The sequence below is a fragment of the Zea mays genome, chromosome 1 (genome assembly GCF_902167145.1).
Source record: "Zea mays cultivar B73 chromosome 1, Zm-B73-REFERENCE-NAM-5.0, whole genome shotgun sequence".
Classification (NCBI taxonomy): domain Eukaryota; kingdom Viridiplantae; phylum Streptophyta; class Magnoliopsida; order Poales; family Poaceae; genus Zea; species Zea mays.
Genome location: NC_050096.1, coordinates 132636353 through 132653334, shown reverse-complemented (window position 1 = coordinate 132653334; position 16982 = coordinate 132636353).

The window sequence follows — 16982 nt, the reverse complement described above, 5'->3', positions numbered from 1 at the left end:
AGGCTGATCTTAATATGAGACAGAGAAGATGGTTGGAGTTAATCAAGGACTATGATTTGGAAGTGCATTACCATCCTGGCAAGGCCAATGTTGTGGCAGATGCCTTAAGTCGGAAGGCCCAGTGCAACTGCGTGAGTATGGATTCCAAGATTGCCACCCTGTGTGACGAGTTGTGTAAGCTGAACATAGAAGTTGTTTCCTCAGGTGCCTTGAGTTATATTTCAGTGGAGCCCACTTTGCAGGAGCAAATAGCCATGGCACAGATCGGTGATGTTGGGGACTTGTTCTCAAATGCTAGGAATTAAGAACAAGGCAACACAAGAAATGTTAGGTGTTAAGGTCCTTCGTCCTCCATAACAATATATCCCTTCGGGATATAAAGCATCTCGGACGAAGGTTACGAAGGACATACCTTCGTAAGCATAACAACGAAGAATGAAGCATTTGCATAAATCATGGAATATGAAATAAACATTTGAATATTGTCATAGAATTATCTCTACTTGTATTAATGAATATAAATGACTTCGAATTACAAATGTACCTTCGGTCCTGTGGAAGGCAAAAGTACAAGCGTGATGTGAAAGCAAATGACAGGTTCACGTGAATAGTACAGAGGTACTGTTCATCTATTTATAGGCACAGGTCGCAGCCTGTGACAAATTACAATTATGCCCCTTGCGAAAGTTTATAGCATTGACTCAGACCTATATGTGTAAAAAGGTCATTCTATCTCTATGTCGGTTCAAAACGCCGAAGCTCCATGAAAAGGGACCTTCGGCCATCTCTTGGAGACGTCTTCAGCCGAAGCTGCTTCTTCGTGTGAGACCTTCGGCGCACCGAAGCACGACCCCAACAGTAGCCCCTTTCGCGGTGCTAGATCGTTCTTCGTAACGAGCTTGACCCGTGAAAAAAGCCTCTTCAGCTTCGGGAAGCCGAAGGTCCAAAAAACACCTTCCCTGAGCTCGTTGCGGAGAAGCGATCCGACTTCCGAGCGCATGTCGGTCCCACCTTGCAGAGTTACTGTTTGATCCTTGCGGTCCACTGCGCAGCGGGTACGAGTTACTGCGCGCCTGGTGTAACAATTCCGCCGCTTCGCGTTCTTACCTGCAGCACTATATAAACTGACAAGTAGTTGTGAAGTTACTACAGCATTCATTGCTATTTGCACTGTTTTGCTGCCGAAATTTTTCATCATAGCCGAAGCTTAAGTCCCAAAATCGAACGAAGGTGCTTCTCAACGTCCGCTTCGTCAGAAAGAAGAGCTTCGGAGAGAAGAAAAAAGTAAAAAGTTTCTGACTCCCCAAACTTAAAATCAAATGGCGAGAATTCGATCTACTGCCAAAGTTGTACGTGAGGGAGACGAAGCCGAAGGTTCAAACACTGTGCCCATCTCCGAAGCGATGCAGCGCTCCGGTCTAGTGACTGCGGAAGAGAGGCCTGGTGCCGAAGCAAACCCGACAACAGCCGAAGAAGAAAACATTGATGGGACTGACTCCGGAGATGACTACCACATGGCTACACCCAGCAAGCCCAGTCACCTGGATTTTGGAAAATCAACTGTTTCAAAGGCTGACCTTGCGAAGATGATAAAAGCAGGTTTTTTCAAAGAAGATCAGAAAAAGCTACTTCGCTTCGGAGGAGAGGAGACTACCCCGAAGCCAGAGAAGGATGAGATTGTAATTTTCAAAAGCTTTTTAAAAGCTGGGCTGAGATTTCCTCTCCATGGAATTATTGGAGATGTGTTGCAAAAGTTTGGCATTTATTTTCACCAATTGACTCCTAACGCCATCGTTAGACTCAATGTTTATATCTGGGCCCTCCGAAGCCAAGCTGTGGAACCGTTTGCCGACAGCTTCTGCCGAGCCCACGAATTACATTACCAAACAAAGGCCAGAACAGACGGACTACATGATAATTTCGGCTGTTACAATTTTGCCTACCGGAAGACAACAAAGTGTCCTGTCATCAGCTACCGAAGCAAATGGCCAGCAGGCTGGAAGTCTGAGTGGTTCTACGTAAAAGTTGACGAAGACAGAGAAAAATTGGTACAAAGCCCTCTGGAATTAATCTTCGGAGAGACGAGGCCACACTGCCACATCGGCGATTTAAAGGGTCCTACCTGGGCCGCTCTGGGTGAATTCGAAATTATTTCAGAACATATTGGCACCAGGGATCTAGTTCAGGAATTTTTGGCATTCAGAGTTTTCCCTACTTTAAAAGAGTGGGAGATGCCGAAGCTGGAGGGAGAGAAGAAGGAGGGGGAGCTTGTTCGTCTGCCTTATCACTTTAAATTCAAGAAGTACTTTAAGAAACCCTGCAAAGAGTGGTTAGACACAGTTGAGACAATGTGCAATGAAATCTTGGGGAATTACTCCAAAAAGGAGGATCAATTAATGACAGCAGCCTTCGGCGCCCGACCGAAGCGAAGGCTGAACCGAGTATTCGATGCCCTGGGCTTCGAGTATCCAGACTATGAGCAGTTGAATAAGGGTGCCGGAGGCCACAAAAGAAAAAGAGTGGCTGAAATTCTGACGAAGGATGAAGAGCAACCAGCAGCAGAGAAGAAAGTTCCGAAGAAAAGGAAAATATCAACTCCGAAACGGAAAATATCCGAAGAAGGGAGAACCCCCACACCTCCTTCTACTAGCGACATAGAAGAAATTTTAAAGGTAATGACTGAACCCATGCCTACGAAGCTAAGTCCACTAGGGCTCCAACTGACGAAGCTTTTTCGAAAGGTGGACGAGCTGGATCAGACGAAGACAAGCAAACCCAAGCGGCAAAGAATCATTGCGGTAACTGAAGTTATCGATAAGACGCCGCCAAGGGCATCAATCCAAAAAACGGCAGCTGCCGAAGGTGCAGCAATCGTTGAAGGCGTAGCTTCGGAGGTCGCGGCTACCGAAGCCGCTACAGCCGAAGATACAAACTTAGAAACCACGATTAAGAATATCAACAAGATTTTGGAAGACATGGCCGCGGAAGAAACTGGTGCTACTACTGAAAAAACCATGGCCACAGTGCCTGAAAAAGGAAAAGAAATAGCCGAAGACCCTTCGGACGACGAAGCATACACTTTCCAGAACTTAGTTGGGCAAAAACTGACAAAGGAGGAGATAGAAGAACTTAAAGACTACGCCAAGTCTTGTGGGTACAAGTCAGGTGCCCTCCTATTTGGGGGTGTAGATGATGAACAACTGGGCTGCATCCGGGACTCAGCTGGGGCTAAGGTCATCGGTACTTTATCAAAGAGTATCGGTTTTCCGAAGCTGGAGTCAGACATCAGCCGCTACCGACGACAACATGTCGTTGGTAGTTTATTTTATTCCAACTTCAAGGTGAATGACTTGTTTCTTGACCTTTATTGCTTCTAATAAAAACATGACTGACGAAGGTTGTGTTTGTGTAGAGTATGTTGTTAAGCAAAGCCTTGCAAATGCAGCAAGATCTTGAAGATAAAAAGCATGAAATTATAATCGGAAATTTGGAAAACAAAATAAAAGAGCAATCAGATGCTTTTGAGAAAAAGAACTTTGAGCTCCAGGCAGCCGAAGGCTTACTGGCGGAAGCTGAAGCAAAAATATCAGAACTAAACTCGAAGCTTCTCCGCCAGTCCGAGCAGTTTGAACGAGAAAAACAAGATCTCAATGAAAAACTTGAAGCCGAAGCTCAGCAGAATTCAGATTTGAGAAAACTACTGACAAATCTTCAAGAGAAATGCTTGGAGTTTAGCAACAAGTGCATTCAACGATTAAGAAAGATTTTTTACTCGGTTGGAGCTAGCAGCGAAAAATTTACCCCCTCGGCTGAAGATCTACCAAAAACCTTTGAACACATTGAGGGGGAGATTGACGAGCTCGACGAAGTCATAGCTGGGCATGGTGACTTCTGTGCCTGGGTGGCTTCTCGAGGGACCGCTGCTGCATTTCTGAAGGCCGGCTGCGAACACGGAAAAATTGTCAACAGGCCCAACTTCACCTTATCTCCATCAATCCTGGATGATATGCCTGACCTCGCCCGAAGCATCTCCAATAGATTCATAAAAATGATATGGACAAAAGGCGGGCGGGAGAAAGCTGGAGACGAAGCACGAAGTCATCTTGAACCAGTAAGAAATGATACTTCGGAGTTACCTTTTCCTTTGGTCTTGATTCTTACTCATAATCTCTTAATTTATGTAGGATGACGAAGGTGAAGATGATGCCTAAATTATGTCGTCGAAGCTGAAACTTAATGAAGATCAGTAGAAGTGTACTGTAGAAAAACTCAGGATATTCTTGTAAATACAACTAGACTATCTTCAAGGAACTTTGTACATACCTTGTAATATATTCTTACCCTTTGCTTGAGTCGCTTTGATGTGGACGAAATCAGTATTTTGAGCCGAAGGCGAAAAAACACCTTCCCTTCTTTTCGTACACAACGAAGCCTAAAAGGTCGCTTCCTCTTTTTGCCGAAGCTTTGCTTTTTTGTACGTGACAAAACATAAAAGACTACTTCTCTTTTCTGCCGAAGCTTTCCTTTACAAAACATAAAAAACTACTTCTCTTTTCTGCCGAAGCTTTCCTTTACAAAACATAAAAAACTACTTCTCTTTTCTGCCGAAGCTTCCCTTTACAAAACATAAAAAACTACTTCTCTTTTCTGCCGAGGCTTTTCTATACAAAACATAAAAAACTACTTCTCTTTTCTGCCGAAGCTTTCCTTTACAAAACATAAAAAACTACTTCTCTTTTCTGCCGAAGCTTTCCTTTACAAAACATAAAAAACTACTACTCTTTTACACAACGATTCATAAAAAACCAGTTCTCCCCTATACTGAAACTTTTCTTTGTGCCAAAGCAACGAAACTTTTCACTTTTGCACACAACATAGCGTAACAAGTCATAAAAAGGCACTTCTCTGAAGCTTTTTTGCCGAAGCAGCCACTTGGGAACACAAATGCTATGAATGAATGCTTATGTATGCAAATGTTATGATGTAATGCACGAATGAATGTCCGAAGCATATGTCCGAAGCCATATTATCAGCCATTACTTGGAAACAACCACACAGTAGCTCTGCATTCCCTTAGGAACGACTTTGGAGCTTCTTCGCCTCTTACTTAGGCAATGTCAGCGTTGACTTTTCGCTGTAAGCTCTGCATCCCCTTAGGGACGTCTTTGGAGCTTTTTCGTCTTTTACTTAGACGGTATAAGCTCTGCATTCCCTTGGGAACGACTTTGGAGCTTCTTCGCCTTTTACTTTCGGCGGAATCAGCGTTGACTTTTCGCTGTAAGCTCTGCATCCCCTTAGGGACGTCTTTGGAGCTTTTTCTCTTTTTTGGTTTCGGCACTCGATGGTGCGCTCTCAGCTTTTACATGTACATCTTTGGGGGATTTTGCTCTTATAAAACTAAAAAGAAAAATTACATGTGATGGCCCCATTAAAAACCTTTCTCCCCCTTTAGAAAGGAAAAGGGTGCCATGAAAAAGAAAAGAAAAGTCAAAATTACATCGAGTTATACATAAAACCGCCGAAGCTCATCCGCATTCCAAGATCTTGGAATTTCATTGCCATCCATGTCCTTCAGTCTGTACGAACCAGGCCTTGACGAAGATGCTACTAAGAAAGGCCCTTCCCATTTCAGTTGCAATTTGCCCACTGTATCTGGATTGGCCACTCTCCGAAGCACCAAGTGTCCTGGCTCAATATTTTTTAGCCGGACCTTTCTATCTCGCCATTTAACTGTTTCAGCCTGGTACTTATTGATATTCTCCACGGCCTGAAGCCTGATCCCTTCTAGGGCATCTTTTTCCACGAGACAAGTATCTTCGGGACCTGATTCTGCCGAAGCTACCACTCTTATTGATCCAGCTTTGGCTTCTTCCGGGGTTATTGCTTCGTCACCAAATAACAACTTAAATGGGGTGAATCCTGTAGATCTTGATGTTGTTGTGTTATGGCTCCATACCACCTTGGTAAGCTGATCTGGCCACTTTCCCCTTGGTTGATTGAAGATTAGCTTCATTATTCCTGTCATTATGATGCCGTTGGCCCTTTCAACAAGCCCATTTGACTCCGGGTGCCTGACTGATGCAAAGTGGATCTTCGTGCCAATTTGATCACAAAAATTCCTGAATTCTTCGGAGTCAAATTGTGTTCCGTTATCTACAGTTATAGCCTTCGGCACTCCGAAGCGACAGACAATATTCTGCCAGAAAAATTTTTGGACAGTGGCCGAAGTTATTGTAGTTAATGGCTTCGCCTCAATCCACTTGGAAAAATATTCCACAGCAACTACAACATATTTCAGATTGCCCTGAGCCGGTGGTAATGGGCCCAGCAGATCGAGGCCCCACCTTTGCAATGGCCAGATGGGTTGTATTAGCTGTGTCAAAGACGAAGGTTGTTTTTGATCTCTTGCACATTTCTGACAACCTTCGCACTTTTGAACTAACTCAGCTGCATCCGAAGCTGCCTTCGGCCAATAAAATCCTTGACGGAACACTTTTCCAAGTAACGGCCTAGATCCAATGTGGGATCCACAAAGGCCTGCATGTATCTCCTTCATCAATTCTATACCTTCGGCTCTAGACAAGCACTTGAGCAGCGGGGCACAAACTCCATGCTTGTATAACTCCCCTTCTATAATGATATACGGACGAGCTCTTGCCTCTATTCTTTTATTATAAGCTTCGTCATCTGATAGGAAGTTGCCCTGAAGGTAAGAAATTATTTCAGTTCTCCAATCTTCACTGTACACAGGGGAAATAGTAAGAACTGCTCTTTCAAGTAACTCCACCGAAGGTGCCTTTATTGTTTCGAAGAATACATCCGAAGGTAGCGGCAGCCCCTGTGCTGCAGACCTGGCTAACAAATCAGCATGTTCATTTTGCCCTCGAGGGATATTCTTAACAGAGAATCCTTCGAAGGAAGCTTCGATCCTTCGGACTGTGTCTAGGTATTTTTCAAGCTTCGGGTCTTTAGCCTTGCAACTTTTGTCAATATGACCTGAAACAATCTGAGAATCAGTTTTAAGGATCGCCCTCCTGATCCCCATCGCCTTTAGTTTCCGAAGACCCAGGAGCAAGGCCTCGTACTCAGCAATATTATTTGTGCAGCTGAAATCCAGTCTTGCTGCGTAGCAAGTTTTGACCTTGGACGGTGAAACCAAAACAGCAGCTGCTCCTGCTCCGAAGGTTCCCCAGGAGCCATCACAAAACACTGTCCATGCTTCGGCATCTTTATTCGCTTCTTCGCCCTGAGCCCCTGGCGTCCAGTCGGCAATAAAATCTGCCAATGCTTGAGACTGGATCGAGGATCTGTGCACATAATCAATGTAAAATTCATTAAGCTCCGCAGCCCATTTTCCAATTCGGCCAGTAGCTTCTTTATTTCTCATGATATCTTTCAACGGCTGCGAAGAAGGAACAATAATATTATATGCCTGAAAATAATGCCGAAGCTTCCTGGATGCCATTAGAACGGCATACAACACCTTCTCCAGTTCTGTGTAATTTTTCTTTGAGACACTAAGGACCTCAGATACAAAATATATTGGGACCTGCTTCTTGATTTGTCCATCAAACTTCTCCTGCACAAGTGCCGCACTTACTGCTGAGTGCGAGGCTGCCACATACAACAACAGAGGAGCCCCTGGCATTGGTGGAGTTAATGTTGTTAGATCTATCAGGTATTGCTTGAGTTCTTCGAAAGCTTTTTGTTGAACTGGGCCCCATTGAAAGACTTCAGCTGACTTTAAGACCTCGAAGAAGGGTAGATTTCTTTCCGCTGATCTGGATATAAATCTGTTAAGAGATGCCAGTCTTCCTGTCAATCTTTGGGCCCCCTTTCTTGTAGTTGGTGGCTCCATTCGAAGTATAGCTTCGATTTTATTTGGATTAGCTTCAATTCCCTTCGTTGAAACCAAGCATCCAAGGAACTTACCCTTCTTTACTCCGAAGACACATTTTTCTGGATTCAGCTTCAGACCAGCTTGTCTGAAGCTAGCGAAGGTCTCCTGTAGATCAGCAATATGGTCTTCTTGCTTCGTGCTTTTTACAATAATGTCATCAACATAGGTCAACACATTTCTGCCTATCTGAGATTGGAGAACCTTCGCAGTCATCCTGCTGAAGCTCCCTCCTGCATTCTTAAGCCCCTCAGGCATGCGAAGATAGCAATATGTACCACTTGGGGTTATGAAACTAGTCTTCGGCTCATCCTCCTTTTTCATCCAGATTTGATGATAGCCTGAGTAACAATCCAGAAGACTCATGAGTTCCGAAGAAGCTGCTGCATCAACTAAAGAGTCTATCCGTGGCAGCGGGAACTCATCCTTCGGACAAGCCTTGTTAAGATCTGTGAAATCAATACACATTCTCCACTTTCCATTGGCCTTCTTTACCATAACAGTGTTAGCTAGCCATTCTGGATACTTCACTTCTCTGATAACTCCTGCACTTAGGAGTCTTTTTACTTCGTTGCGAGCCCCTTCGGCCTTGTCATCAGACATTTTCCGAAGCCTCTGCTTGCGGGGTCTGAAGGATGGGTCAACATTGAGCGAATGTTCAATAACATCCCGATTCACTCCACAAAGATCATTGGCTGACCATGCAAAAACATCTTTATTGTTGAATAAAAACCTTATCAAGGTTTTCTCTTGATCTTCAGATAATTGCGAGCCCAATAGCACCTTCTGCTCTGCTATATCCTCACACAGCAGCATGGGCTTCGGCTGATCAGCCGAAGCTACTTTTTCCCTCCTGAACTTATACTGTTCACAAGCTTCAACTCCATCTATATTATGGATTGCCTTGGAATCAGTCCAGCTTCCTTCGGCCCTTCTGGCAGCTTCCTGACTCCCATGAATAGCAATAGGCCCTTGGTCCGAAGGTATCTTCATGCAGAGATAAGCTGGGTGAAGAATTGCTTCAAAAGCATTTAGAGTACCACGACCAATGATGGCGTTGTAGGGGTATTCCATGTCAACAATATCAAACACAATTTGCTCAGTCCTTGTGTTATTAACAAATCCGAAGGTTACCGGCATGGTAATCTTCCCGAGTGCCACAATCTGCCGCCCTCCGAAGCCACAAAGAGGGTGCGTAGCATCATGAATCTTGTCTTCAGGCTCTTGCATCTGTCTGAAGGCTTTGGCAAATATGATATCAGCTGCACTGCCTGTGTCAACTAGGACATTGTGAACCAGAAACCCTTTGATCACACAAGAAATGACCATAGCATCATTGTGAGGATAGTCCTTGAGCTGAAGATCTTCCTGAGAGAAGGTAATTGGAATGTGAGACCATTTTGACTTAATGAAGGGTCCCTGCACTCCAACATGCTGCACCCTTCTCTGAGCCTCCTTCTTCTGCTTTTTGTTAGCTGGCTCTGAGCAAGAACCGCCTGTTATCGGGAGCACCAGCTTCGAAACCGAAGCAGCTCCAGCTTGAGTGTTGAACGAAGCCATCAGCTTCAGAAAGGTGGAAGTGAGTTGACCGGAGGTGGGCGCCAATGTTGGGGACTTGTTCTCAAATGCTAGGAATTAAGAACAAGGCAACACAAGAAATGTTAGGTGTTAAGGTCCTTCGTCCTCCATAACAATATATCCCTTCGGGATATAAAGCATCTCGGACGAAGGTTACGAAGGACATACCTTCGTAAGCATAACAACGAAGAATGAAGCATTTGCATAAATCATGGAATATGAAATAAACATTTGAATATTGTCATAGAATTATCTCTACTTGTATTAATGAATATAAATGACTTCGAATTACAAATGTACCTTCGGTCCTGTGGAAGGCAAAAGTACAAGCGTGATGTGAAAGCAAATGACAGGTTCACGTGAATAGTACAGAGGTACTGTTCATCTATTTATAGGCACAGGTCGCAGCCTGTGACAAATTACAATTATGCCCCTTGCGAAAGTTTATAGCATTGACTCAGACCTATATGTGTAAAAAGGTCATTCTATCTCTATGTCGGTTCAAAACGCCGAAGCTCCATGAAAAGGGACCTTCGGCCATCTCTTGGAGACGTCTTCAGCCGAAGCTGCTTCTTCGTGTGAGACCTTCGGCGCACCGAAGCACGACCCCAACAGGTGACAAGGGTGTTCAAGTCATTAAGGAAATGATCGAACAAAAGGTGGTGGACAAATACAAATGCTTCTGGCAGGACAACAAGGGAATTTTATGGTTTGGAGACCGATTGGTTGTTCCTAAAAATCCCGAACTCAGAACGAAAATATTGGATGAAGCTCACCTTTCCAAATTCTCCATGCACCCCGGTAGTAACAAGATGCATCATGATCTCAGATCCTTGTACTGGTGGACCAGAATGAAGAGGGAGATTGCTAAGTATATATCTGTATGCGACACTTGCCAGAGAGTCAAGGCCAGTCATTTGAAGGTAGCAGGCGCCTTACAGCCCCTTCCCATACCATCTTCAAAATGGGAGGATATTTGCATGGATTTTATTGTAGGATTGCTCAATACCTCCCGGCACCACGATTCTATTTGGGTCATTGTGGATAGATTGACCAAGACAACTCATTTCTTGCCAGTGCATACAACCCACAAGACAGAAAATATGCAGAAATCTATGTTGATCAAATTGTGTGTTTGCATGGAATTCTGAAGACTATTGTATCTGACAGGGCAGCACTGTTCGTGGCACGCTTTTGGGAGCAGCTCCAAAAGTCACTTGGAACCATTATGATTAGGAGTTCAGCATACCATCCTCAGACAGATGGTCAGATAGAGAGAGTGAATCAAATTCTCGAAGACATGTTGAGGGCATGTGTGCTACACTATGGGAAGAACTGGGACAAGTGTCTTTCCTTGGTAGAATTTTCTTATAATAAAAGCTACCAATCCAGTCTGCAGATGGCACCTTTTGAGGCCTTATATGGGAGACGATGTAGGACACCGCTAAATTGGTCACAAGCTGAAGAAAGGGAAATATTTGGACCTGACTTGGTACTTGAAGCCGAGGAGAAGGTCAGAGTCATTAAGAAGAATTTAGAGGCTGCTCAGGCCAAGGAAAAGAGCTATCATGACAAGAGAAGGAAGCCTCTATAGTTTGAAGTGGGAGATCATGTTTATCTTAAGGTGTCACCCACCAAAGGTGTTTAGAGATTTGGAATCAAGGGAAAGTTAGCTCCTCGCTACATTGGGACCTATGAAATCAAGGAGACTTGTGGACCTGTAGCATATAAATTGAAGTTGCCACCCCATATGTCAGCAGTTCATGATGTGTTCCACGTATCTCAGCTACGAAAGTGTGTCCGCTTACCCACAGCAGTGCTACCTGAACCAGAATTGGAGATAGAACCAGACTTGTTCTATCAAGAGCACACCGTCAAGGTATTGGATCAAAAGGAGAGATCAACATGGGCAAGGTCGATCAGGATGTATAAGATTCAGTGGAGCCACCATTCAGTAGAACAGGCTATGTGGGAGACTGAGGATTTTCTACGTTCTCGCTTCCCCGACTTTCTGCCCAAAGGAATCGGTACGTAATCAAAAACCCCCACCTGCCCTTTGAATCTAAATATAAGAAAAACTTAGATGTTAAAGGTATAGTAAGCTTTGAAAATAACTTTAAAAGGACTTCCTTCTGAAGTTGCAAAGAGAATGACATTCGAAGAGCAGTTAACTAGAGAAACTTGGCTAAAGGAAAATGCAACACACCAGCACACCTTCTTGGTACCCCCTAAAGGATCCCTACCCAAAATCTTGGGGCGAGATTCCTTTAATGGGGGAGGGCTGTAACACCTCAGGTGTTACCAAGACACTGGCTTCATACTTGCACTAATGACTTGCTATCAGATGTGGTTAATTGGAGGAGAAGGAGCACCTAAAACCTTGGAAACATGGGTTAGCTAAGAAATATTAATGACAAAAGCTTTACCCAAACATTTTGAACAATTTTCATCTTGAGCCAAAGAGGTTAAACCCTAGACCCCTAAAGGCACTAAGGGATCAATGGATAAGTTAATCAAGTGGCAAAATCTTGATTCTAATCTTTGACCAAAGTTAAGTACACACTAAAACCTATAAAATGCAGAAGGGAAACATTATAAAAAGGCCCCTCAAAGACCCCAAATCCACTCTTTAAGTAGAGAGCACACTAGAGCTCTCTAATCTTCTCTAAGTCAAAATTTAACCCTAATCTAAAGATCAGACGTGTTCACTTAGTAAATGGTGCCAAAACCACTTGATCTGAATACCAAAAAGGTGCCAAACTACCTAAGGAAACCACTGGAAAAATTTGAACCCGAGCCAAAACAATTTGACATGATTTGACATCACTTTTGTCTCGGGGTGGACAGTGAGACAAGCCAGATTTGGCGTCTGCAAATCATCTGACCTAGGGCTTATCTCCCCTTGGAACTCACATACAAGAGATAGCCATAAGTGCCAGGAAGAGGTCTGCGCCGGATTTTTGCCAAGATTCGCACGTTTGCGATCTCCGCAAGCTTTTGAACAAGGGCAGAAGAACACCTCCACATGTTCGACGCGCCATGAAATCGCCAGAGCACGCCCAGCGCCCGACCCCGCGTGCCCCGCGTCGCGCCAAGCCAAGCCACGCCCGTGTCCCTTGCCTGCGCCCGCACCTATAAAGCCAGCCAAGGCTTCAACCGTATGCCCCCGCGCGCTCTCGACCTCACCGGAGCATGAGATCGCCGGAGTTTGCCCTGCACACGGCTTGCCAGCGGCCGCCCGAGCACCAGCCACTGTAGGCCAGCCAACCGAGCCATTCCCAGCCCCGTCCAACCCTCGAGAGAGACTCTACGTGACTCGGTGAAGCTCCCAGAGCGAGGAATCGAGCTCTGCCCACCGGAGACGCCGGATCAAGGTCACCGGACTTCACCCGACCGCGGGCGAACGTAGACCGAGCTCCACGGTGAGTTATTCTTCGATTCCTTGCACGGGTCGACTCATTAGCACCTCGTGAAGCTCCCCGTGCCCTTGGATTGACCTATATCACCGTGGATAGGCCGGAGCACATGCCGCCGACGAGCTCGCTTGCCTGTGCACGTGGACCGGCCGATTCCGGCCATCACCGTCGTTGAGCCGTACCTCGTCGTGACCGCAAGGACCTTCTGAAGCCAACCCCACCCTTCGCCGGACCTCCCTCGCCGCCGGTAAGCCACGCCGCCCTATTTCCTTCCGCGGGTACTGTTCAAAAGGGGGGAGGGACCTCGGGGAAGAAGGAATAGAAGTCAGGGGGGTTTTAAATTGTCAGCGACTCTAGTGAATAGTTGCGCAAGGGTATAAGTTAAAGGATTGTTTTAGGAAAAACCCAGGGTCCTCGGTGTAAACTGGTTTTTCCAGAAAACCTTTTAAACATTTCTCATTTAATACAAATAGAGCTTGTAAAATTCATAACTCTAGTTTTATTCAACCAAATTGAGTCAAACCAATTTTGCTAGGTTTTGAATAATGTAAACTACTTAGGAATAATACAAAACCCCCTAAGTGTTGCAGAAGAATTTAAAGTTTGGAATTAAATAGTGTTCTGGTCAAAAGCTAAACAAAGAAGGAAAAATAGTTAAACTGTTAGACAGAGATTAAGAAAAATCAGAGAAGTACTTAATCACTCCCTAATCTGTTTAAAAATAGTAAAACCCTCAGTACACGAAATTAAGGTAGGGTTTGCCATTTAAATCATTTTTAGCCTAAAGTAAAAGAAAATAGAAAAGGTAGTTTAAAATAAGAACCAGGGAGCAAACACATTTTTGTTAGCTCACTTAATCAGCATAGTTCACTGGAAATTTTTGTTGGACCCTTGTTTAGTATAAAAGAAATGCATTACTTTTTGTTTTATGCAAACAATGAAAACTTAGGAAAATCTTAGAAAAATAATCCTGAGGAGACCACACCCCAAACCTTGGGATAACTGATATTTTGTTAATAGGAATGTAGGAAAAATATGAGTTCTGTTGTTTGATATTTTTCAAATAACAAGTTAGTTGTAAGTGCCTTTTTGGCATTAAACTTTAGAAATCACAACTAAATATCCAATAGGTCTTTTTCTGTGGTATTTAACATAGAGGCCTACATTCACCTATGAATCTTGACAAAAATAAAATTTGGTACAAAGAGCTCTCTTAAATCATAGCTATAGTGTAAAATGCCCTTTTACACTTGTTTTTGTTAATTTTACACAAGTACTATCTTAATTAATCCCCACCTCAAATTTTTAGGAGAACCCACAAATGTCCAAAATTACCCACTGTAATTGTTATAACATTTTTGGAAAATGTTAACTAACCCTGATAGTTCAAAATAGCTTAATAAGTAGCAATAGAAAGAGAAAGGGCAACTTTGGGAGAAATAGATGAAAATACAAAACCCTTAAGTATATCCAAAAAGAAACCCTAGAGAAACACTAAACTTAATACTGTTTTACTATGCATAACCCTTCCAAATGTTCATATCATTTTTATGCATATATCTTATAAATTGTATTCGATAGACTGTAATCTCGCCGACGAGGAATACATACTCGTTCCAGAGCACGGAGCTGCTCAGGAGGTAGCCCAGGAGCCAGCACTAGAGCCTGCCATCGAGGATCTACCTGCCCCAACTTTGGAAGGCAAGCCCTAGTTTTATGCATAACCTACTATTATATTATTTTACTACACTTAATGTTTGTAGGTTTGTATTGTGCACTTAAGTGTAGGAGTTGTTTGGAACCTTAGTTGCATGACTCAGGATACCTTTTGAAATGAATACTTGTATGCTAGGTCGAGTAGCTGCTTTACTAATTAGGGATCTCGGTAGAAGTCGATTGATTTTACTAGCACTCGCACGAGGTCAGGAATTGAATGTATCCATTTTTATATCAGAATAATGATGGTCGGTGGACACGGATCCATGGGGATGCGTGGTCTATGAGATGAAATTGGAATAAGGATTAACGTGCGGATACCTGTGTCAAGCGTTTGAACCTACTAAGCACATGCCGAGAAATATGGTAAATCGGTAAGCCTAGTACCTAAGTGAACCTGGCAGTAGACTTTGCCCCTCACGCGACCTGAGACGTGGTCTCCCATTCCGGTTATGGTGGGTACAAGTGCGGTCACTGCACGACGGCAGTCGGGGTCAGTGAGGCATTGTACGCCAAGGCGGTGAGACCTGTTCTGTTGACGGGGAATCGATGGGGATGGTTGATGTGTGTGAGGACGGAGTGCCTCGCCACGTCGTGTGTTTAGGTTTACCTTGCAAGGATAAAAACTCGATTCGAATCGTCTGCTTCTCGCAGCTAATGAGACTGCTTGACCCATTGTACTGCATTGAGTAACAAGTGGAAATGTGTTGACTTGGCAAAAGATGTTGAATGCTAAATGTTTGATACCATGCATGATTAGATAGGTGCACATTTAGTCTTAAGAGAGTCACACTAAAACTTGAAAAAGCTAATTTGATTTTAGACTTAGCTAGTGCTTTTTGGCAACCCAAACCCCTCAGCCAAACAGCTGCATGTCTGGTGGTAGAGGAGTAGACTCCTCACACCAGGTAAGTCTAGCTGAGTATCAGTATACTCAGCCTTGTTTGTGGCTTAATTTTACAGGTTCTCTGGAGGACATGGTTGCTGGAGTGACTTGGCCGTCCATCTTGCCACCGGGTTGGACAGTCGAGTGGGACCCTACCTCGGCTGAGGAGGAGCATGAGGAGTGATGGGATAGGCTTCCCCATCCCTCCGTTTATTTATCGTTAGTTTTATTCCGCTGCATTCCGAACAATGATCACTACTTTTTCTAAAACTTCGATGATGTTGTAATAAATTTAATACTCCTTAATGTATGGTTTTATGTTTTATTGTATTTGCTATGTGCCTCACCATCGAGTGAGTACGTGGTACATGATCTTGTTAGTTGCCTCATCGGACTAGATCCGAGGGACTGACGTGTTATTCCTATTTAAGTGTTGTCAAGCCTCTAATGTGGGACTTAGGCACTTAACTTGGAATAATTCGGGCGGTTCCGCCACAAATAACATAATTTGATTTGCAAATCCTCAAATGTGTGAAACATATGATTTGTGGTGCTCTAATACTTTGGTTTTTGCACTGGGGTCCAAAAGTGCACAAAATTTACACTTAGCCCCCTAGGGTTCCATCTTAGGGTTTTCTAGGGGTCTTTTCAGAGTGTTTAGCACTTCAGGGTTTTGGGGTCACTAAAGTCTATCAAAGATGATATCTTATGATCATTCCTAATGAGTTTTGAGGATTTAACTTATTTGGGCTTCATTTTCACTCATAAGCCCCATTTAGGGCTAAGCACTCTACCCCAGGGTTAACCACACATCAGTCACATAAGTACAACTTGTTTGAATTATTTCCTAGTGAATGCACTCTAGGTATAACAAACACATGATATGTCCATGCACGTGATGTTATGCTCAAGTTTTAGTGACAATAACACCAAGGGTGTTGCAGCGGCCCGTCGTGGAACTCGGCGTGGTCGCCGGAGTTTAGCCGAGGGGAAGAAGACGCGCGGTAGCGGATAAGATCTGGATGAACGACTGTGATTTGATCTTAGGTTACTCCTTCGCGATATTAAATCCGGTGCACTGATTCGTCACTAAATCTGGTTCGTCTGCGTTGATCGGACGACCGAGAAACACACATAACCCTTCGCGGGCGCACTCTTTCATATGAGTCCCTGAATTATTTAAGAATAAACCTGCAGTCCTCTCTAGTAGGAATCTGAGTCTAGGAAATTTTTGAAGATCAGTCCTGCAATTTTCGATATTTGACGCACAATCAAGAGAACAATGAAAATAGATAATTAATTATGGAAATTGATTTTTAATACAAAAATAATTCTAGAAACTTGTATAATTCATATTAAATTCATTTTAACTCCAAATTGATCCATTCCAGTGGAATTAATTTTGTAATAACATTGTCTATGAAATAGTAGCTCTGTTTAATTATGAAATTTGAATTAAAATTATGTGCTTGAATTGTTCTATTCCAAG